This window comes from Saccopteryx leptura, chromosome 2, assembly GCF_036850995.1.
Source record: "Saccopteryx leptura isolate mSacLep1 chromosome 2, mSacLep1_pri_phased_curated, whole genome shotgun sequence".
Taxonomy (NCBI): Eukaryota; Metazoa; Chordata; class Mammalia; order Chiroptera; family Emballonuridae; genus Saccopteryx; species Saccopteryx leptura.
The window spans coordinates 252,137,383-252,158,776 of NC_089504.1; the positions used below are offsets into that span (position 1 = coordinate 252,137,383).

At 54.4% G+C, this 21,394-nt stretch overlaps 10 non-coding genes across 10 annotated transcripts; 7 read left to right on the forward strand and 3 right to left on the reverse strand.

The window, feature by feature from the left end:
* Positions 1-146: 146 nt before the first annotated feature.
* TRNAV-CAC (transfer RNA valine (anticodon CAC)) lies at positions 147-219 on the reverse strand. The gene has a single exon. It is a non-coding gene; the product is annotated as a tRNA-Val (tRNA).
* A 3,172-nt stretch (positions 220-3,391) lies between these two features.
* On the forward strand, positions 3,392-3,463 carry TRNAE-CUC (transfer RNA glutamic acid (anticodon CUC)). Its single transcript has one exon. It is a non-coding gene; the product is annotated as a tRNA-Glu (tRNA).
* A 2,261-nt stretch (positions 3,464-5,724) lies between these two features.
* TRNAG-GCC (transfer RNA glycine (anticodon GCC)) lies at positions 5,725-5,795 on the reverse strand. Its single transcript has one exon. It is a non-coding gene; the product is annotated as a tRNA-Gly (tRNA).
* Positions 5,796-6,306: 511 nt separating this feature from the next.
* On the reverse strand, positions 6,307-6,389 carry TRNAL-CAG (transfer RNA leucine (anticodon CAG)). The gene has a single exon. It is a non-coding gene; the product is annotated as a tRNA-Leu (tRNA).
* Positions 6,390-6,854: 465 nt separating this feature from the next.
* TRNAD-GUC (transfer RNA aspartic acid (anticodon GUC)) lies at positions 6,855-6,926 on the forward strand. Its single transcript has one exon. It is a non-coding gene; the product is annotated as a tRNA-Asp (tRNA).
* A 783-nt stretch (positions 6,927-7,709) lies between these two features.
* Positions 7,710-7,781, forward strand: TRNAE-CUC (transfer RNA glutamic acid (anticodon CUC)). Its single transcript has one exon. It is a non-coding gene; the product is annotated as a tRNA-Glu (tRNA).
* A 6,202-nt stretch (positions 7,782-13,983) lies between these two features.
* On the forward strand, positions 13,984-14,055 carry TRNAE-CUC (transfer RNA glutamic acid (anticodon CUC)). Its single transcript has one exon. It is a non-coding gene; the product is annotated as a tRNA-Glu (tRNA).
* A 2,569-nt stretch (positions 14,056-16,624) lies between these two features.
* On the forward strand, positions 16,625-16,696 carry TRNAD-GUC (transfer RNA aspartic acid (anticodon GUC)). Its single transcript has one exon. It is a non-coding gene; the product is annotated as a tRNA-Asp (tRNA).
* A 567-nt stretch (positions 16,697-17,263) lies between these two features.
* TRNAG-UCC (transfer RNA glycine (anticodon UCC)) lies at positions 17,264-17,335 on the forward strand. Its single transcript has one exon. It is a non-coding gene; the product is annotated as a tRNA-Gly (tRNA).
* A 264-nt stretch (positions 17,336-17,599) lies between these two features.
* TRNAE-CUC (transfer RNA glutamic acid (anticodon CUC)) lies at positions 17,600-17,671 on the forward strand. Its single transcript has one exon. It is a non-coding gene; the product is annotated as a tRNA-Glu (tRNA).
* Positions 17,672-21,394: the final 3,723 nt, after the last annotated feature.

The following is a 21,394-nucleotide window of genomic DNA, read 5'->3' on the forward strand; positions in this document are numbered from 1 at the left end:
TGTGAAATCTCAGGGACACCGTCAGTCCCCTTCCAAACTCGACCTTGGTTCTCAGGGTCCGGTCCAGGTCGGGACCGATGACCATTCATGGAGTGGGCAAGGGCGGTTTTCCTTCCGGGAGAGTCAGGCAAAAATACACTCTCTTCTGTTTCCGCCCGGTTTCGAACCGGGGACCTTTCGCGTGTGAGGCGAACGTGATAACCACTACACTACGGAAACTACGGGCAGGTGGTGCAGTGAAATCGGCCTTGACAGGCGGATACCCTGCATCTTTGTGTCCCTGCCTACTCCAGCCACAAGGCTTGCACTGTGCGCTGCTGGGCTCCCGGCCCCTCCGTGCTCGTCTACGGTAACCCCTGAGTTGCGGGGTGGGGCCCCTAGCTGGGAGCGTGGTTCCCCGGTCCCGCCGCCGCGGGCACTTAGCGCCCCCGTCCGGGGCCGGAGGAAAATGGCACTGGCGACAGGCAGCAGGAAACAATAAAAATACACCTTACCTTTGCCAACACGTAATTTAGGAGACACTCGTCGAGAAAAAACTCACTTTTCTCCTTCCTGTGTCTTTCTTTCCTGGGAGTCTCTGTCACTACTCACACACTCCCCCACAGTTAATTTGGAGGACACCCAGCGGTGCCACAGAGAATTGCTGGGTGTGGGGGAAACTCTTCCACACACTTGGTGACCCGGAGTGACCTGTGTGACAGACAGTTCAGGGGACTCTCAGGGAAGGAAACGCACGACAGGGAAAAACTGGGGATTTCCTTGTGCAGAGGAAGGAGAACTGACGTTTCCTTTTTCCACCCTTTCCCACTCGCTCCCATTTAGTTTTCTAACGCCGCCATGAGGGAAGTGTAAAATGGCTTTTAAAATGTGTCAAGACAAAGAAACAGAGCCAAATAAATTTGACAGCCAATTAACATCAGGCTGTGCATGGTCTTTATCGACACTACACCTTATCCGCGGGAACAGGAGGGAGCGGGGACCTACCGACCACAGAGGCAGGAGTGAGAGAATGTGTGGATGGTGTTTAGGACCCCGGACACCTTGTGAAACATGACAGCCGAGGTCAAATGACCTCATCTTCTCAATGGTGTGGGGTGAAAATATCTGGGGAGACAGGAGAAGAGACAGTTTCGGGATGAAACTGGTGAGAAAGGAATTAGGAAATGAAGAGAGGATGAAAGAATAAGTAAAACAGCCGTGGACACTAACATTTTGTTGAATGATGCAAATACCTAGGGGACTTGAATGGCACCGTGCTGGCTGACTGATCCAGGAGCTAGAATCTGGCAGGAGCCTAGAGGAGAAAGTGGGTGGGTGGGGGTGTGTGAATAAGGAGAGGGAGTTGGGGACAGTAGATGAGAGCACCAGGGCTGAGGTGACATGGGTTGAGCAGGTATAGACCTTGAGAGACATCAGAAATGTCAGTGTACTGAGTTCTCAGAGATTAGTAGAAAGTCTATACAGTTGAGCCATTCTAACAGAAAACCCATAAATTGGCTTAAATAATAAGGGAAACATTACCTCACATTCCTAAGTGGATTTGGTCTTCAGGTTAGTCTTGGTACAGGCCCTCACAACTACTTTGTTTCTTTTGGTCCTTCTTTCTCAATGTGAATGCCCTTCCAAGCAGGGCGTCCACTCATATTCTCAAAATGCTCTTAGTGACTTGGACTACAGGTTCCCTGATTCACCTCCAGCAGGAAAAGTGTTTCTCCCAGAGCTTGTTACTGAACAGATAAAGGGGAAGGGATGTGCTGCTTAGTTTACCAGTTCAGGCCTACTCCTGAAGTCAGTGGTGGGATCAATCCCACTCAAAATCGATGGCTGGCAAATTCAGGGTATCTCGGGAAGAAGAAAGAAAATAGTGGAAATACCAAGATGGTACCTTCAAATGCTCTCTACAGAAGGCAAAACCACAGCATGACAGATTGGCCGGAAATGGTCACTCCTGCTCTGGTGCCCGATGTTGGCTAGAAGGATCCTTTGGCAGGTGGGCTGGAGCACCCTACCAGGCTCTACCTACCACGCCAGCCTCCATCGCGGGTGGGCAGGTCAAAGTTTGCAGAGGCCCCACAGATGCCAATCAGGAATGGACTGCAAAGCAGGAAAGGGCTGTGATGGGTGTGGATAGGTCTGGGACACATGGTTTTGTTTGGCGAACCAGAAACTCGGGTAGGATTCAAACCCTCGACCTCAGGGGACACTTCAACCTGAACTAGCACCTTAGGCCGCTTGGCAACCTTGTCCAGGAGGTGGGCTTTGTACCGGCTCTCGTGCCTCTGACCCCGCGGAACTTCAGTGCTCTGGACAGACGCGCGTCCGTCGGGTGGGCAGCTGTCTGGGTGCCCAACGGACGGTCCTCAAGCGAACCGCCGGGGAACAAGGACAACGGAATGGCCTGGCTCGGCTGCCCTCCGCCGCTCGCCCACTCTGGGCCTCAGCATGAGGAGCGCCCACTTGCTTGCTCCTTCTCGCGGCCCCCCTGCCCGTTCGGGCCTCGTCCTCCCAGCGGGCCTTGAGCTGGAAGCTACAGGCCGCGCTCACTCGGAGTTTTCGGCAGGGTCGGTTCAATGTCAAGTCTCCAAGCGGCAGGTACCCACGTTAGGCAAGGCGTCGTAAGTCACCCACAGAGGGGCCAGGGGCAGACTTCTCCTCGTTAGTATAGTGGTGAGTATCCCCGCCTGTCACGCGGGAGACTGGGGTTTGATTCCCCGACGGGGAGGCATTCCATCTCCTTTTTCTGGTCTCTGGTTCCTCTCTCTGTCTAGTTTGCCCCTTCTCGCCGTGCGTTCCTGGGGGCGGCTGCGGAGCGGAGCCGAAGGACCAGGAACAGCCGGCCAGCGAGAGCGCCCTCGGGAGGCGATCTGTCCGGCGCGCGAGGGAAGCAGCGACGTGGGGCTGGCGCGGGTGGGGAGCTGGGTGTCTGAGGAGGGCGGCGGGATTCTCCGCACGCGTGCTAGTGGGGACCAGCATCTCCCGCGTGGAGAATTGGGCTGTGCAGCGTCGGTTGTACAGTGGTGAGCACAGCTGCCTTCCAAGCAGCTGATTCCCGGGCAACGCTAAAGCTGATATTTTGCAGGACTCCAGAGCCCTCCTGCCCGGTGAGCGTACGGGAGCTGCTAGACCCTGGGACCTACGGAATGGACCCCGAAAACCTTGGAGTCCTGGGCCCTAGATGCTGGGAGCACGGGTAAGTGCAAATGTGGAACAAGGAGGCGTGGAGTGTTTTGAGGGTGCCGCAGACGGAAAGACAGAGGGGGCACCTGGTGGGCAGGGGCGACAGGCAGCTGGACTTGGAAAAGCAAGGAACTGGCGCCCAGAAGCTTGAGTGGAGTGGGTGTCAAGGCGACGTTGTGTGCAGGAGGCTCACGGAGAAACCTCTCTACGTCGCTCCCTGGTGGTCTAGTGGTTAGGATTCGGCGCTCTCACCGCCGCGGCCCGGGTTCGATTCCCGGTCAGGGAAGCCATCTTTTTCTTCTTCTTCTTCGCTCCACCAACCAAGTTTCCCAGTGCGTTTGCTTCCGCGTTTCTGCCAAAGCTCGCAACTTTTCTCCTAGCTTGCCTCGCTCCCCGGCCAGCAGCCCCAAACCCGAGGGTCCACCGCGGCCTGTCTCTCCGCAGTTGTAACCACGAGCACACCCCCCCAGGCCGGTCACCGCACGTGCTGGGGCTCTCCAGCAGCACCGCATAGGGAGGGACAAACTTCACTGGGACAGGCCACCTCTTCAGGAGGGAGTAACGGGAAGCACTGGGAGTGGTGTTGGAAATGACACCCACCTACACCTTTAAGTCGGAGCCGCGGCTGGAGGCTCTTGCCTGCCTACGCTATGCCGGCTTTCCCACCGCGTGCCGCGGACTGACCAGCTGCTTCCGCGTGGGCCAGTGATGGGCCCCATGGATGACGTGTGCTATCTGGCAGGGTTGGGAGGGGCTCGGCGCCGTGGCGTCCGGAAGGCGCAGATGTGGAAAGGAATCTGGACACGACGTCCCCGGAGCTGGACCAGGGGCAGCATCCGACGTCAGACAGCGGGGACATGGGAAAGGCTGGTCAGGGACGCGCAGCAGCCAAGCTGGTGGGAGGAGGTGGAATCAGAGTGGACTGCTGGTCAACATCGTGTTCGACTTGCATGCCCAACGCTGTCCACCCTATCCCAAAGTGGCAAGATGTTTAAAGAGCACTTCCCTCGGTCCCTGCTCACCACGTCCCACACACCTAGAGACCTGACGTCCACCACTGTCTCATTCCGCGCCCGCCATACCGTGCACGTCTAGCCAGGTCTCCGTTTCTCTCCCCAACCCTATATACACCCAACTTCTGCCGATGCTCCCCAAGGTGACTTGCCCGGGTCGGTCTCCTTCCCGCCCAGCCTCCTTCGCCTCTTTTGGCAAAAGAGTGTGACCTCTGTCCACGTACTGCTTTCTTCGCAGATGAGAACCTGGCCGAGGAGCGGCACCCACTTGCCAGCTGCACACTCATTGTCCCAGTTTTAACAGAGCCCGCTCACAGGTGCGAAGGAGCCTGCACCGTCGGCATATGGGAGCTCCGTGTCACCACAGACATTTCCCTTCAGGCCTTGCCCACGTTTTGGGGTTGAGTGTGGGTGAGTAAGGGAGAGAGATGAAGGCATTTGTGTCCATGGGTGGCCTCTCACTGGGGGACCGAATGACTCCATAAACAGTTGTTGTAGACTGCAAGTGGTAAAAAGCCTTTGTAAATTCGAGGCTTAGCAAAAGGCTAAGTTCTCCCCCCACCACTTCCAAATGGCTATGAAGCTGAGTATTTGCATCCACTACATTTGCTTGCTTAAGTTGCTGGAAGCAATTTACAATACATGCCCTTCCTCTCACTCTTTGTTCAGATGTTGGTTGATTTCGCTTATGCATGGTGGGGGGATTCCTGTTGATGCCTTGGGAGAGTTCCTGTTTTTGCCTCAGATGTGTAACTTTGTATCAAGGACTTCCTTGTTTGCATATGGGTATATAATAAAGCAAAGGGGGGCTATGGGGCACTGGAATATTGCCATCAGCATTGAAGAGGCCTCCGGATCCATCCCTTTTTCTCAATGAGTCTGTTTTCTTAATTCCGCACCGTTCTCCCACAAGATCCAGAATTACGAGCCGCGCTGGTCCGCGGCAAACGGGGGTCTGCGTTGAGGGTGGTGCGAGAGGGAGGGCCGGCAGTCCGGGTAAAACCTGGTGGAAACTGGGGTGGTGGGGGCGGCTGGTGGTGTTGGTGGAGGTCACGCTGAGCTCCAGGGAGTCGATTTTGTCGGTGGAGCAGCTGGACAGTGTTTGAAACTGTTGCGGCTGAGCGGGATGTGCGTTGAGCTGAGATCGTGGAATTATTTTGCACCTACTTGTGCACCATATTGTCCTTGTGACTCCAGGAGAATGCGATGTCTCTGTCGCCTAAGTGTGGCCACCTTCTTGCTCCCGGTTGTACTAACACGGTGTAACTTGGGGAATGCCGGGATGAAGTGAGCCAGGGTGCTAGGAAAGGTGGTTCGCGATAGGTGGAGATTCAGGGTATGCAGGCGCCAGTCACATGCGGTGCACGGTGGTGTTCCCTGTAGTGAAAGGCATAAGTCATTTGGTGAGTAGGTGATAAGGGACAGGAAAAATGTTCCAAAAGGGAAAAGTGTGAGCGTGGTGGGAAGAGCCCGTGGGTGCAGGACAGGTGCGGAAGGCGGAATCCTAAACACCCTATAAAAGTTCTCAGTGAGATGCATGGGCCGGGAATCGAACCCGGGCCTCCCGCGTGGCAGGCGAGAATTCTACCACTGAACCACCCATGCGTCCTTAGTTCCTTCTCCCCATGCCTCTGCCACTACTTGCTATCAGCACCTGTTCCATTTGTGCAGGAGGCCAACGGGAGATCTAAAAGAGAGATTCCAAGTATGTCAAAGGTTCTAGGGCTCAGCTCAGAGATGATGGAGGGATGTTGGGACACAGGCGGACTCGGCCGGCCCATTCTACGTTTTCTCTGTGGTTCATGGCCGCGAAACTGTTGGTGCCGCAAGAAGAGGCCAAGGTCTGGACCAAGCCTGGCTCTCGCCGGGATGCCAAACAGAGCAGGCAATGTGTGGCGGGAGTGGCTGAGCGCACACGTCCTTTCAGCGACCCCCAGGTAAGACCCAAAGTCCCTTGGGCTTCTTGCTCTCTTCTCGTGAGGTGTATTTGCGGGAAGGGGGACGCCGGCGGAAAACCGAGGGTGGGGAGGTATAAGGCCGGAGGTTGCAGAGGGAACGGGGCTGCGATCGGCCTGGGACACGTGGCTGTGTTTGATAAACCAAAACGTTAAGCAGCTGTCAGGAGTGGGATTCGAACCCACGCCTCCAGGGGAGACTGCGACCTGAACGCAGCGCCTTAGACCGCTCGGCCATCCTGACTACTCCTTAGTGCGACTTTCCGCACACGTGACTGTACCGTGCCGGAACACAGGTTCCCTCGTCGGGAGGTCGCCCGTCAGCCGGCGGTCTGAATGCCTAAAGGGCCGGACTCGTACGGGCGGACGTGGAGCGAGGACAACCGAATGGCCTGGCTCGGCCGCCCACGGCCCCTCGCGCACACTGGGCCGCAGCAAGACGCGCGCCCACCTGCTTTACCTCGCGTCCTCACCTGTACTCACGGGCCCCTTCCTCGCGGCACGGCCCCGGCGTTGGAGGCCATAAGCGGCGCTCACTCGGAGCTTTCAGCGCCACCCGTGTCGGGGTCGAGATGGGTTCGGTTTCGGGTCGGTATAGGTCTGGCTTTCCTGGTGCTTTGGTAGAAGGCGCAGTTGGTTTCATGTCAGTTGGGTGACGTGCCAGGGCTGTGTTCTGTAGGGGGATCCGGAGCATGAGCAAGGGCGTCTGTCCTCGTTAGTATAGTGGTGAGTATCCCCGCCTGTCACGCGGGAGACCGGGGTTCGATTCCCCGACGGGGAGACAACGTGGCTTCTTTTGGTGCCTGGCGGCGCTCTCCCTGCAGCAGTTTAAATATACATTCCCTTTTCGCCACTCCGCCATTCTTCGAGGCCCAGGTCCCCAGGGCGCTCTGTCACGGCAGGCAAGCGAGGCCCTTCTCCCATCACAAACAGCTGCTATCCAGCGGGCCGCCCAAAGTGGCCGGCGGAAGGGGCTCCTGGCGACCGTGACGCGGTGGGGGGAGTGTCATCCAGCGGAGAACTTTGGTGAACCGGGGAGCTGGAGACGTGGGATCCGGAGGCAGCCGCGGCGTGGAACCAAGGGACTAAACGCAACGTGTCAGCCAGAGCGTCTCCAAAGGCGGTCGGGGTGTGGACAAGAACAGCCGGGGGTGGGGGGGTGGGGAAATGGCACCACTGGGAGCTGCAGGAGCAATTTCCTGCGCGCCTGCCAGTGGGGACCACAGTTGCAGAAGCTCTGCAGCGTTGGAGCAGTTGACTCGGGTTCGATTCCCGGCCAACGCAGCAGCTAGGTGTTTTTGTGAAACTCCACGGCCCTCGGGCCCAACGCGAGTGTGCGGGAGCTGCTGGACCCCTGGCCATGCGTACGGTTGCGTGTGATTGTGAGAGATGGAGGCACATACCATTTTGAGGGTGTCGGAGGCAGGTAGATGGTGGGCAGGGGTGACAGGAAGCTGGCTGGACAGAAAAAGCAGACAATAACTATTATCAAAGAATTTCCGAGCGCCTGACCTGGAGCCCTCTGCGTTTAACAGTGACAGGCCAGAAAGTCTCCTCCCAGCAGTCCCTGGTGGTCTAGTGGTTAGGATTCGGCGCTCTCACCGCCGCGGCCCGGGTTCGATTCCCGGTCAGGGAACCCCTTTTCTTCCTGCCCTGCCAGGCAACTGCCGCCGGTCGCAACCTTTTGGTCTCGATTGCCCACCCGAGGCCTTCCACGTTTTCCTTTCTCCGCCTCCGGAGGTCGCCTCACTCACGGGTCCCTCAGCCCTAGGGCCCAGGGCGACCTGTCTCCGCGCAGTGGCTGCCACCAGCGCACAGGCCGGCCCCGCACCTGCTCCGAGCAGCACCGAGTTGGGCAGGACAGACCTCGCTGTGAACAGGCTATCCCTTCGGAAAGGAGTACGGGGCGGGACCGGGGCGGTGATGAAAAGAACACCTACACCTGCACTTCGGGCCACCTGCCCGAACCCGCGGCGCCTCCCGCCGCGCAGGATCCGGTTCGGTCCGGCTGCGTGCCCCGTGGGACAGTGATGGGGCCCCACAGGTGTGTTGTGCTCTCTGGCTTGGATAAGAGTGGAGCGCGGCACCGTGGCGCCCCAAAGACGAAGATGTGGAAAGGAATCTGGACACGAAGTCCGGGGAGCTGGACCACAGGACAAAAGCCGACGTTAGACAGCAGGGACTTAGAGGAAGCTGGTCGGGTACACCCAGGAACCAAGCTGGTGAGAGGAGGTGGAAGCAGAGAGGTGACAGAGTGGACTGTAGGCCAACATCGTCTTCAGCTTGCACCCCCAGAGCTGTCCATCTTACCCCAAAGTGGCAAGAATACCAAGAGCCCTGGCTGGGTTGCTCAGGTGGTCCTCCCTATATGGCCGGTTTGCAGGTTAGATCCTCTGTCAAGGTACATCAAGACTCAACCGATGAATACATAAGTAAGTGGAGCAGCAAATTGATGTTATTCTCTCTCTCTCAAATCCATTTGTCAACTTTAAAAAATTTAAAGAAAACAAATGTTACTGGGAGCACATCGGACCCTTTCCACCCACGCACCCACCACGGAGACCTGACTCCTACCACCATCCCATTTTGTGCCTGCCACACCTTTGCGTGTCTACCCAGGTCTCAGTCCCTCACCTCACCCCTGTATCCACCCGTCCTTTTCCTTCTCTTCTCTGGTGCTCCTGAAGGTGACTCCCTGCCTCAGTCTCCTTCGCCCTCATCGGCAAGAGTCTGACATCTGTCCACATATTGCTTTCTTCAGAGGCTGACACCCTGTCCACATATTGCTTTCTTCAGAGGCTGACACCCTGGCAGAGGAGCAGCACCCACTTGCCGGCGGCACACTCAGCATCCTCAGCTCACTGTTTGGACAGACCCACGTCGTCGCCAGTGCAAAGTAGTCCTCCCCCCCCCACCCCCTAGTGTCCATACACACCAGAGCTTCTCCTCACTGCAGACAGGTCTTTCCAGGCCTTGCCTACATTTAGGGGTGAGTGTGTATAGGTGAGGGTGAGGGATAACAATGTTTGTGCCTGTGGGTAGTCTTACACTGAGGGTACAGGGGCAGGGCCAAATGACTCAATTAACAGGGGTTGGCTGTGGGCCTGAAGTCTGAGGAGGTGCCAGGTGTCCTTGTGGTACATGGGGAGGGTGAGGAGAGAGAGGATGCTCAGTGGTGCTGGTGGAGGTGGTGATGTTGCAAGAAGTGTTGAAGGGGGTGAACTGGGTGTTGGTGGTGGTCCTGGCGGACTCTATGCTGTTGGTGGTTGTGGTGGGTGGTCACTCTGGGCTCCAGGGAGTTGGTTTTACTGGTGAAGCAGCACGCCAGTGTCGCAGCTGAGCAGGATGAAGGGAAATGGGGGGTGCATTGACATGAGATCATGGAATTATTTTGTACCTACTTGTGTACCATGTTGATCTTGTGACTCCTCCAAGAGGATGTGGTCTCCATCTCCTATGGATGGCTACAATTGTGACAACACGGTGTACTTTTGGGAGTGTGGGGTTAGAGAGAGCCAAAGTGGTAGGAAAGGTAGAGAGATGGGAGGAGCTGGTGCCATTCATGTGCAGTTGGCGGTGGTGTTCCCTCTTGTGAAAGGTGTGAATCAAGGAGTCTCAACGTGATGAACAGGGACAAGGGAGGTGTTGTGTAATGGGGGCTTGGCTCTAGGGCAGTGGTTCCCAACCTTTTTTGGGCCACAGAGCAGTTTTTTTTTTTTTTTGTATTTTTTTTTTCTGAAGCTGGAAACGGGGAGAGACAGTCAGACAGACTCCCGCATGCGCCCGACCGGGATCCACCCGGCACGCCCACCAGGGGCGATGCTCTGCCCACCATGGGGCGATGCTCTGCCCCTCCGGGGCGGGGCGTCGCTCTGCTGCGACCAGAGCCACTCTAGCGCCTGGGGCAGAGGCCAAGGAGCCATCCCCAGCGCCTGGGCCATCCTTGCTCCAATGGAGCCTCGGCTGCGGGAGGGAAAGAGACAGAGAGGAAGGAGAGGGGAAAGGGTGGAGAAGCAGATGGGCGCTTCTCCTGTGTGCCCTGGCCGGGAATCGAACCTGGGACCTCCGCACGCCAGGCCTACGCTCGGCCAGGGCCCACAGACGGGTTTAATGTCAGAAAATATTTTCATGGACCGGCCTTTAGGGTGGAACAGATAAATGCACAAAATAAAATTATGCAACTGGCGTAAAAACTGTGGTATTTTTAAATGTAATTGTCGAACTTACGAGACAAGCGTCAAGAGTGAGTCTTAGACGGATGTAACAGAGGGAATCTGGTTATTTTTAAAAAATAAAACATCGTTCAGACTTAAATATAAATAAAACAGAAATAATGTAAGTTATTTATTCTTTCTCTGCGGACTGGTACCAGATGGCCCACAGACTGGTACCAGTCCGAGGCTCGGGGGTGGGGGTCCACTGCTCTAGGGCACAGTTTTGTCCCCATGGAGGGGGTGTAGGTGGGAGCAGCAGAATCAAAAGGGGACACCAACTTGCATGGGCTGGGAATCGAATCCGGGCCTCCCACGTGGCAGGCAAGAATTCTATCTCTGAGCCACCCATACACTCAGAGCAGTCCTCTATAGGCGCAGGTCACTCACTTATCAAGCCTTTCCTTGGAACCTGTTTCATTTGAGCATGAGGTGGATAGATGACCTAAAACAGAGGCTGCAGACACTTCTGTGGTCCTTGGATGTGATGCAAAGAGAATGAAGGGACTGAGATGGACCCTGCCAACCCATCCTGCGTTTTCTGGGAAATCCAGGACCACCTTAAGAATGTCAGTGTCGCCATAGGTGGCCAGGAGTTGTACCAATCCCGGCCCTGCAGAATCCCAAGCAAGGCAGACGACGTGTGATGGGAGCCTCTGAGTGCACACATTCCCTTCAGCGACCCCCCAGGCAAGACCCAAAGTCACTTGGGCCCCTGGTTTTTCTGCGGGTTTGGAGTGTGGGAGGGAAGGCAGGTGTAGGCGGTGAAGCGAGGGTGGGAGGTGCAGGTTGGAGTTTGCAGAGGCAGCCAGGAACTGACTGTAAGGTGGGAAGGGGTTGAGATGGGTGTGGATCGGCCTGGGACAAGTTTTTATTTGGGGAGCCAAAAAGCTGAGCAGTTCTCGGGAGCAGAACCTCCCTCCCCCAGGGGAGATCGTGACCTGAACGCAGCTTCTTAGACCGGTGGACCATCCTGACGGCGAGGTTGGCCACCTACCCGTTCATCTGGCTGGGCCCCGAGAGCTACACCAGTGCTCTGGACCTGACGTCCCGCCCGTGGAGCGGCTGTCTGGGTGCCCCACCGACGGGACTCGAGCAAGTCGAGGAGGAGCAAGGACAAGCGGCATGACGCGCGTCCACCTGCTCCTCGCGGCCTCACTTGCTCTCTCGCGCCTCTTTCTTCCGCCGCAGCCCTTATGTTGGAGGCCATTGGCCGCGCTCACTCGGAGTTTTCCGCACCACTCATGTCGGGGTCGGGATTGGGGATGGTCGGGCTCATCCGGGTCAGTCTCTGGCTCGCGCTCCTCCGCTGCATTATTACAGGAAGGGGTCGGTTCAGTGTCGTATCACTACGAATCTAACTTGGATGGCAGAGCAAACCTCGGTAATCAGCTACAGAAGGGTCCGGATCCGATATCATCTTGGTTTTCCTCGTTAGAACCCTTCCCTGGGTTCGATTCCGCGGCAGGGAGGCGATACATCCTTTTAACGTCACTGGCTCCGCCCTCTGTCGCAAGTCGTGGGTAGTGAGAGCGAACGGGACATGGAACCGAGGGACCCGGAGAAGCGGGACAGGGAGAGCACCCACGAGAGCTGGAGGGCCTCGGTGCACCCACGGCAACTCAGAGCCAAGGACGAACCAGTAGCATTGCAGGATTCAACCGCAGCAATCACCAGTGCCGGCGAGGGTCGGGTTCACCCTCTCCAGCAGCGTTGGTGCTGTACTGGAGAGCATAGCAGTCTCCGAGCATTTGCCGGGAGTTTGGTTCCGATATTTTGCAGGGCTCCAGGGCCCTCTTACCTCAGGGGTGTGCGACCTGAGCCCTCCTGGCTCTGGAATCTAGGCGCCGTTAGCATGTAATTGTGGGATGAGACACACATTTTTTATTTTTATTGATTGAATTTAGAGAGACAATGGGGGGGGGGAGACTGAGGACTGAGAGAAGCATTAATTTGTTGTTCCATTTAGTTGCGCACTGGTCACTTCCTGTGCGTGCCCTGACAGGGGATCAAACCTGCGACCTTGGGGGAGGACACTCGAACCCACTGAGCAACATGGGCCAGTGCGAGGCATGCATTAAAAAAAAAAAAAATTAAATTCATTAGGGTGACATTGGTTAACAAGATTATCTAGATTTCAAGCGTAAAATTCTAGGATACATCATCTTTATTATTGCATTGTGTGCCCACCACCCAAAGTCAAACCAACCTTTAGCATATATTTGATCCGCTTTACCCATTACTATATCCCCCACCGACCTTCCATCTGGTAACCACCATACTGTTATCTGTGCCTATGAGTTTCTATTTGTTTATTTTTCTTGTTTGTTCTTTTGTTGCTTTCAGTTTTACATCTCACATGTGAGTGAAATAATCTGGTTTTTAACGTTTTTTGTCTGACTTAACTTTCCTCCGCAAGATATTCTCAGGATCCATCCATGTTGTCACAAATGGCAGTATTTCATCTTTTCTATGGCTGAGTAGTATTCTTTTGTATATATGTACCATATCTTCTTTATCCAATCCCCTGTCAAAGCACACTTCAGTTGTTTCTATGTCTTCGTCAACGTGAGTAGTGCTGCAGTAAACATAGAGGTGCATATACCTTCATGAATAAATGTTTTCAAACTTCTCAGGTAGATACCAGAAGAAAGGTTGCTGGGTCCTATGGTACCTATTCTTAATTTTTTGAGGAGCCTTCATACTGTTTTCCATAGTGGCTGTATCAGTTTACATTCCTGCCAGCAGTGAATGAGTGTTCCTTTTTATTATTACAGTACTTGTCTTGTTGGTAATAGCCATTCTCATAGGTGTGAAGTGATATCTCATTGTAGTTTTAATTTGCATTTCCCTAACAGCTAGTGAAGTTGAGCATCTTTACTTATCTCTATTGGCCATTTGAATGTTTTCTTGGAGAAAGGTATTTAAGGTCCTCTCCCCATTTTTTGTTTGTTTGGTGGTGAGTTCTATGAGTTCTTTGTATTTTTTGGATATTAACCCCTTGTTGGAGTTGTTGTTTGCAAATATCTTCTCCCATTCAGTTGGTGGTCTTTTTCGTTTTATTGGTTTTTGGGTTTTTTGTTGTTGTTTTGTTATACTTCCATCCATTTAGTTTTGTCTTTACTTCCCTTGACTTTGGTGTCAAATATGTAAAATTCTCTCTAAGAAGGAGGTCCATCATTTTCGTACCTATATTTTCTAATATGTATTTTACTGTCTCAGGTCTTATACTTAGGCCTTTGATCCATTTTGAATTAATTTTTGTATATGAGGATAAACAGTAGTATTCTTTTGCATGTTGCTTTCCAGTTTTCCCAGTACCATTTGTTGAAGAGGCTTTCTTTTCTTGACTGTATATTTTAGGCTTCTTTTCGAAAATTATTCACCTGTTAACATTGGGGTATATTTTAGGGCTCTCAATTTTTTTTTTCTATTGGTGCATGCGTCTGTTTTTCAGTGTACAATGTATTGAGGGTGCCACATGCCAGAAGAAGGCGAGCACCGGGGGTGGGGGGTGGGGTGGACACTGGACTTGGAAAAGCACAGGGCTGGAGCCAAGGAAGGACGGGGTGGGTATCCTGGAGGCGCTGTGTGCAGGAGAAACAGGCCAGATGCGTTGTCTATTACTCCCTGGTGGTCTAGTGGTTAGGATTCGGCGCTCTCACCGCCGCGGCCCGGGTTCGATTCCCGGTCAGGGAACCCCTTTTCTTCCCCGCCCCGGTCCTGCAGGTTAGGCCCCTGCCTTGCTAGGCAACTGCCTCTGGTGGCAACCTTTTGTCCTTGCTCGCCCACCTGAGGCCTTCCACGTTTTCCATTCTCAGCCTCCGAGTTCGCCTCACTCCCGGGTCCTTCAGCCCTAGGGCCAAGGGCGACCTGTCACCTCGCAGTGGCTGCCACCAGCACACATCACAGCCCCAGGCCCGCCCCGCACCTTCTCCGAGCAGCACCGAGTGGGGCGGGACAGACCTCGCTGTGAACAGGCTACCCCTTCGGGAAGGAATACCGGGGCGGGGCCGGGGCAGTGATGAAAGGGACACCTACACCTGTAAGCTGGCCACCTGCCCGAGCCAGCGGCGCTTCACCCAGAGGCTCCTGCCAACCGCCGCTATGGTGGCTCTCCCGCCGCCTGCAGGGTCCGGTCCAGACCTGTCCGGCTGCGTGCCCCATGAGACCTTGATGGGGCCCCACAGGTGTCTTGTGTTCTCGGGCTTGGATGGGAGTGGACTGCGGCATGGTGGCGCCCCAAAGGCAGAGATGTGGAAAGGAATCTGGACACGACGTCGGGAGAGCTGGACCATGGGGCAAAAGCCGATGTCAGACAGCAGGGACTAGAGGAAGCTGATCGGGGACACCCAGCAGCTAAGCTGGTGAGAAGAAGTGAAGGCAGATAGGTGACAGAGTGGACTGCTGGTTGGTGGTGCAAAGGAGCCCTCGTGGTCGGCACATGAAAGCTCCGTCACGTCCCTCCCGGACTTGCACTAGCACACATGTTCGGGGTGAGTGGGTGAGAGTGAGGGACGAAGGTGTTTGTACCCACGGGTGGCCTTCCACACTCCAATCGAGCCATGGCTCCTGGTTGTACCAACACGGTGTAATTTTGGGAGGGTGGGGTTGGGCAGGCCAGAGCGCTAGGAGAGGTGGGGATGGGAGTATGCGGGTGCCGGTCATAAGCAGTGCATGGTGGTGTTCCTTGTAGTGAAAGGTGTGTGACTCAAGCAGTGTCAGGGTGACGAGGAGGAACAAGGGAGGTATGAGTTGTAGGAGGTGTTAGGACTGAGAGGTGTGGGGATGGTAGTGCTGGAGGAACTCACGGGGCTAGTGGGAGTGGAGTCCCTTAGGACAAGTGCCCTAAGAGGAAGCCTGAGCTGGGGTGGGAGGGACAAACAGGACCAAAAGGGGACGATGAGTAGTATGGGTGGGTAATTGAAGCCGGGCCTCCCGCCCCTGGCAGGCGAAAATTCTACCAGTGAATCACCCCAACAACGATGACAATCATCACCAATGTGCCAGCCCAGCGGGCCTGGCCACTGGCTGCCTGCCACTGGTCACTACCCACTACGGGCACCTTGTTCCATTTGAGCAGGAGGCAGATGGGTGACATGAAACAGAGGCTGCAGAGACACCAAGGGCGCAGCGCATAGACGAGGGATGAGGGCCAGAGGGAGGGAAGAGGACTCAGCCCGCCCACCTGCGCTTTATTTGCCATCCAGGGCTGCCACAAGACTGTTGGTGCAGCCAGAGGAGGCCAGGAGCAGGGCCAAGCCTGGCCTTTCGGGATCCCAAGCAGGGCAAGTGACGTGTGTCGGGAGCAGTGAGCCCACACGTTTTCTTCAGCGATTCGCAGGCGTGATTCAAAGGACTTTGGGCGCCTGGATTTCCTGCCCCTGTGGGGTGAGGGAGGGAGGGCGGGCGCCAGCCGAAAACTGAGGGGTGGGAGATGGTGGCTGGGCAGTGCAGGGGATGCAGTGTCCCGCACAGGCCCATAGACGGACTTTGGACTGCGCTGGCCCATGGCTCTTTTTCGGGGTCCCGCTGTGGTGCGTGGGTTGTAGGCAGGAGCAGAGGGGGAGCGCTCTGGCAGACGGGGTGGAGCTTCCCTATGAGCTCTTTCTGCCAGCCCAGGTCTCGGCCACGGGTGGATAGGCCTGAGTTCGCAAAGGCCCCACAGGTACCAGCCAGGGATCGGCTGCAAAGAGGGAAAGGGCTCCGATGGGTACTGTTCAGGAGTATGCAAAAAGGTAAGCAGTTGTCAGGAGTGGGATTCGAACCCACGCCTCCAGGGGAGACTGAGATAGCTCATATGGCTGAGACCCTATGGGACTAACCATACCCTCGTTTTGACGTGGGGACTGTCTAGCTCTAACGGACCGGACGCTTGTGGGCGGACGTGGAGCAAGGACAACCCAGCGGCCCAGCTCGGCCGCCCACGGCCCCTCACTCACACTGGGCCGCGCACGACGCGCGCCCGCTTGTTCCTCCTCGCCTCCCCTTTTGCCCTCCGGGCCTTTTCTTCCCGGCGCGGACCCCGCTTTGGAGGCGGTAGTCCGCGCACGCTCGGAGCTTTCAGCGCTACCTGGGTCGGGGTCGGGTAGGACAGGCTGGGGGTCAGTCTCGGGCTCCCGTGCGCCTCTGCTTTGTTTGAGGACGCAGGTGGTCGAGCGTCAGGCAGGGCAAGTACCGGGCACCTGCACTGGATGAAACGTCAAAGACAGAAGTAGGCGTAGGTTGTTACACATAGCACAGCCTGTGGCTGGAGCCACAACAGCTGTCCTCGTTAGTATAGTGGTGAGTATCCCCGCCTGTCACGCGGGAGACCGGGGTTCGATTCCCCGACGGGGAGGCGACATAGTCTTTTTGGTGGCTGGCGCCGCCCTCTTCTCCAGCAGGTTGAACACGTGGACCCCTTCCCTTATCGCCCCTCTGCCCTGCGTCAGGCTCGGGGCCCTAACTGGTTCCTCCTGTTCCCCAGTATCACCCCCCATCCGCTCTCTCAGGGCGCTCTGTCGCCGTAGCCCACCGAGGCCCCCCTCCCGCCACAGCAGCTCCTGCCCAGCGGCCGCTCAAAGTGGCGGGTGGAAGGGAATCCTGGTGACTTGACGCACAGCTGCCCTGGCTGGTGGGCGGCGGGCGAGCGCTCTGTGGGTGCGGGCAGTGTCACCCCGCGGAGGAGTGCACTGGCGAGTTGGGACCTGGAGACGCGCGCTCAGGGGCGGCTGCGGCGTGGAGCTGAAGGCCCGGGAGCAGCCCGGAGCCGAGCGCCCCCAGCGGCGACGGGTCGGCAGACGAAGACAGCGACAAGGGGTTCGCGCAGTGGATCGAGGAGGCGAAGGCAGCGGTTGCCCGCGCCCGAGATTCCCCGCTGTGGTACCAGTTGGGATCAAGGTCTCTGGACAAGTTTCTCAATGCAGCGTTGGTGGTATAGTGGTGAGCATAGCTGCCTTCCAAGCAGTTGACCCGGGTTCGATTCCCGGCCAACGCAATAGGGTGCTATTTTTTTGCGGAGCTTCATTGCAGGACCCTGCGACCTGGGCGCAGGGCCCGCGGCTGCGTGCCAGTGGGGGAGGAGGAAGTGCATAGGATTTTGAGGATGTCAGAGGTAGGAAGAGGGTGAGGGCACGTGGGCGGCAGGGGCAGCTGGTACCTGTATTTGGGAGGGTAGGAGTAACTGGCATTGAAGAAACTCGGAACGAATGGCCTGGCGACCTCTCTTCAGGAGGAGCAGGTAAGAAACTCTACCCAGTGTTCCCTGGTGGTCTAGTGGTTAGGATTCGGCGCTCTCACCGCCGCGGCCCGGGTTCGATTCCCGGTCAGGGAAACTTTTATTGACATACTGCTTTTAGCCTTATCTTGCTCCTTTTACCTGTCCTGGGTTTCCTGCCTTTTTTACCGGCATCCTTTACGTCAGGGCCCAGCCCTGCCAGGTAGCTTTCTCCCGCCCAAATCTGTTGATCTCGCTCGCCCACCGGAGTTCTTCGGCTTTTCCCCTCTTCCGTCTAGGGAGCTCGTCTCACTCCCCGGCCCGCAGCCCCAAACCCGAGTGTCCACCGCGGCCTGTCTCCTCGCGGTGGTTGAACCCCCCGCCCCCGCCCCCGCCCAGCCACCGCACGGGCTCGGACTCACCAGCAGCACGGCGTGGGAGGGAGTCCCACGGGGGTGGGGGGGAGTACTTGCACTTCGGCCACCTGCCGGGCCCGGCCCAACTGCGTTACTTTCAAGAGTTTGCTATTTTTATATATAAAGATTTTCTTCTTCTGGTATGTTATGATACAATGAAGATGCCTCACATGTACCTATTCTGTATTTTCACAATAAATTACTCTCTAGCTCTTTTTACAATCATGTGGGGTGTCTTTTAAACCGATGTCATTGGAAGCTTTGGAACTAATACTCCAGTTACATACCTCAGAGGTAAGACCAGGACTTGTTATTAGTGTTCCTGCGTTTTGACATACCTTTTAAGCTGGGCGTATGCTCTCTGGCCCTGGAATCAGTTTCACTGGCACTTCTCTTGTCCCCTGCTGTTGCTAAAGTTCTTGCAGCATTAACAGTGGCCTTACCTAACACACCTATTTATATGAAAAGAATAGACAGTGTTCATCTGGTGTCCCTCTCGCCGTCCTGTTGCTGATCTCACGCCGTTTTTCAGTGTCTGTCACATATTCAGGCAGTGTCCAGGTGCCGTTGTGTGGCTAATTTATGAGGTTGAGTTTAGGCTCTAAGCATGATAGGTCATTTCAGCAAAGTGGTCCTTCGCTGCCTTCATGCCTATGGTGGACAGGGTCACCCCTGGCTGTGCCCAAGCAGATACAGATGTAGCTTTAGCATCTTTCACCTCTGTCTGCATCCTGTTCCATGTAGTGTGGAGGAGTCTTGACTTCCAGTTTGTTGCATGAATGCTAACCTTTCCAAACATTTTACAATTTGGAAGCTATCATAGTTAAAGTCTATTATCTAGTTTCATAGGTCTGTCCTTTGGAGTAGCTGGTGTCATATTAAGAACATATATTTCATCCCTGGGGTAGTAGATAAAGCGTAGAGCGTCCTTCTAGAGTGCTAAGGTCGCTGACTGGAACCCAAGGTTCTGGGTTAGAGCTGGTCAGGGCACGTGTGAGAACCAATCAGTGGGTGTACAACTAAGTGGGACACTGAATTGATTGTTCTATCTGTCTGTCTCTCTCCTTTTCTCTCTTTCAAGAAGGAAAAAGGAAAGTATGGTGCTTTATATTGGGGGTATGTTTCTTTCTCTTGATATTTTGAAAGGAGAACTCTTGTTTCTGGTTACTCAATTGCTTTTCCAATTACCAATGCATCTTGTGGGAAAATGGTTTGGTTCCCTGAGATCTGGCCTATGGGAGTCTTAGGCTCACTGTTTCTTTACTGCCTCTGTACACCTCAGTACATCTGTAATGGGTCAGATATTTGAACCTACATATTTCAAACTGTAGTACGAGAAGAATTATAATATTGGTGTGGGTAGAGTATTTCTTTGTATGACAAAGCCACCTATTTTTAGATGGAAAACATTCAACTGCTCAAAACACCCATATGCAGGGTCAAATGGCAAAAATAAAACAATAAAAACATTTGCAATATTTGGACTAGGGAAATCAGTTGTGTTTTCTATCATGTTTTCTCAGAAATCAATAAGGAAAGGATAGCAAGTCAGTTGAAAAAATACATAAAGTCCATGCGGGTGTTCAGAAAAGGGTTTTTTTCTTTCTTTTTTTTCTTTTTAGAGAGAGAGAAAGAAGGGAGAGTGAGATGAGAAGAATCAACTCATAACTGTGGCATCTTAGTTGTTCATTAAGTGTTTTCTCATATGTGCCTTGACTGGGGAGCTCTGGCTGAGCCAGTGACCCCTTGCTCAACCCAGAGACTTTGGGCTCAAGCCAGCGACCTAGCACTCAAGCTGGTGAGCTCAAGCTGGCGACCTTGGGGCTTTGAACCAGGCCAATGCTCTATCCATTGCATCACCACCTGGTCAGGCCAGAGAAAGATTTCAAATAGACAAACCCTATGTGAACATGTTCAATCTTGCTAGTAACCTCTGAAATGCTGATTAAAACAAGCTTGTGATATTTTAAATACCCTTTTTCATTTTACATGAACACTTTCACGCTAAGAGCAAAAGTAAAAGAATTTTACGTTGAACACTTGCATAGTGGCTTCAGAGTGTCCCCCTAAAATTCATATCCACTCAGAACCCCAGAACGCGTCCTTGCAGATGTATTTAGTCACAGATCTCAAGGTAGAATCATTCTGGGGTTTAGGATGACCCCTACATCTAATAACAGGTGTCCCTATTAGAAGAGGATAGGACACACAGAGAGAGACACACACACAGAGAGGCCATGTAAGGTGGAGATGGAGGCAGGGACTTGAGTTATGCAGCCACAATGGAGGAATCCTTGGGAGCCACCAAAAGCTAGGAGGAGGCAAGGAAGGATTCTTCCCCTGAACCTCCAGAGGGAGCATGACCCTGCTGATACTGTGATCTGACTTCTGGCCTCTGAAAGGGGAAGCAATACATTTCTGTTGAGTAAGCCACTGAGTCTGTGGTACTTTGTTATGGCAGCCCTAGAAAACGAATACATATGTTGAGTTGCAGAAAATATATTATTACATTAATTTTATCTTTTTGATGCCCAGTCTTGAAGAGGCCCTGATTCTTCCTTCTTCAACATCCAATAGGAGAGGTGCATGGGTTTCTGAAAAAATTATGCAACCCCATTTTAAACAAAGCAGGCATATTCCTTGTCACGTGGCCTGGTGGCTGCGGTGGTGTGGACCTCCAGAGGAACCCCCCACAGTTAAGGCCGTGGCAGTGGAATTGGTCTTCCCACACCTGTGGTAGAAGGAACACCTTCTTCTGCCCTCATAACTCCGGGGAGTCATGAGGAGAACATCAGTCAAGAGCCACAGTGGAGGTGGACAGTGGCACGAGAATCTGGGAGAGGAAAGCACTATTTGACTTTTTCTGTTTGTTTTTTTTTGTTTTGTTTGTTTGTTTGAAAAAGAAAATAGCTTACATGTAATCCTATTTTGTTTAGGCAAGTGTCAAAAGGCATGAGATGAGCCCTCAGTAAAATTGTAAGTTCAATGCCTTTTATTTCCAGCTTTCTGACCCTCCCTGGAGGCCCCTCCCCAACTGTCACAGGCCCACTCAGGATATTTGCCTCCTCTGATTAACTGCCCGAGAAGCTGATTCTCTCTGAGATGTTAATGACTGTGTCCTCAACAAGGAAAAATAGTGATCGCAAGAAAACAAAACCCACCCAAATTAAAGTAAGTTAAGTCAGACAGGCTGTAAACATGTATGAGGAAACCTCAAAGACATCCGAACAGGGGAAACAGCATGTTGAAGGCTGGCCCATGGGAAGTGAAATTGAAAGTGGTTTTGGGAAGACAGAATTGGAAGACGTGACCGCACTTGTCTGCTTTTCTCTGTACTTCTCTCCAGTTTCAATCCTCGCTCTCTCCTTTCCTGCCCCCTCCCTGCCCCTTGCCCACACCCACATGGATTGCTTTACTTTCATAG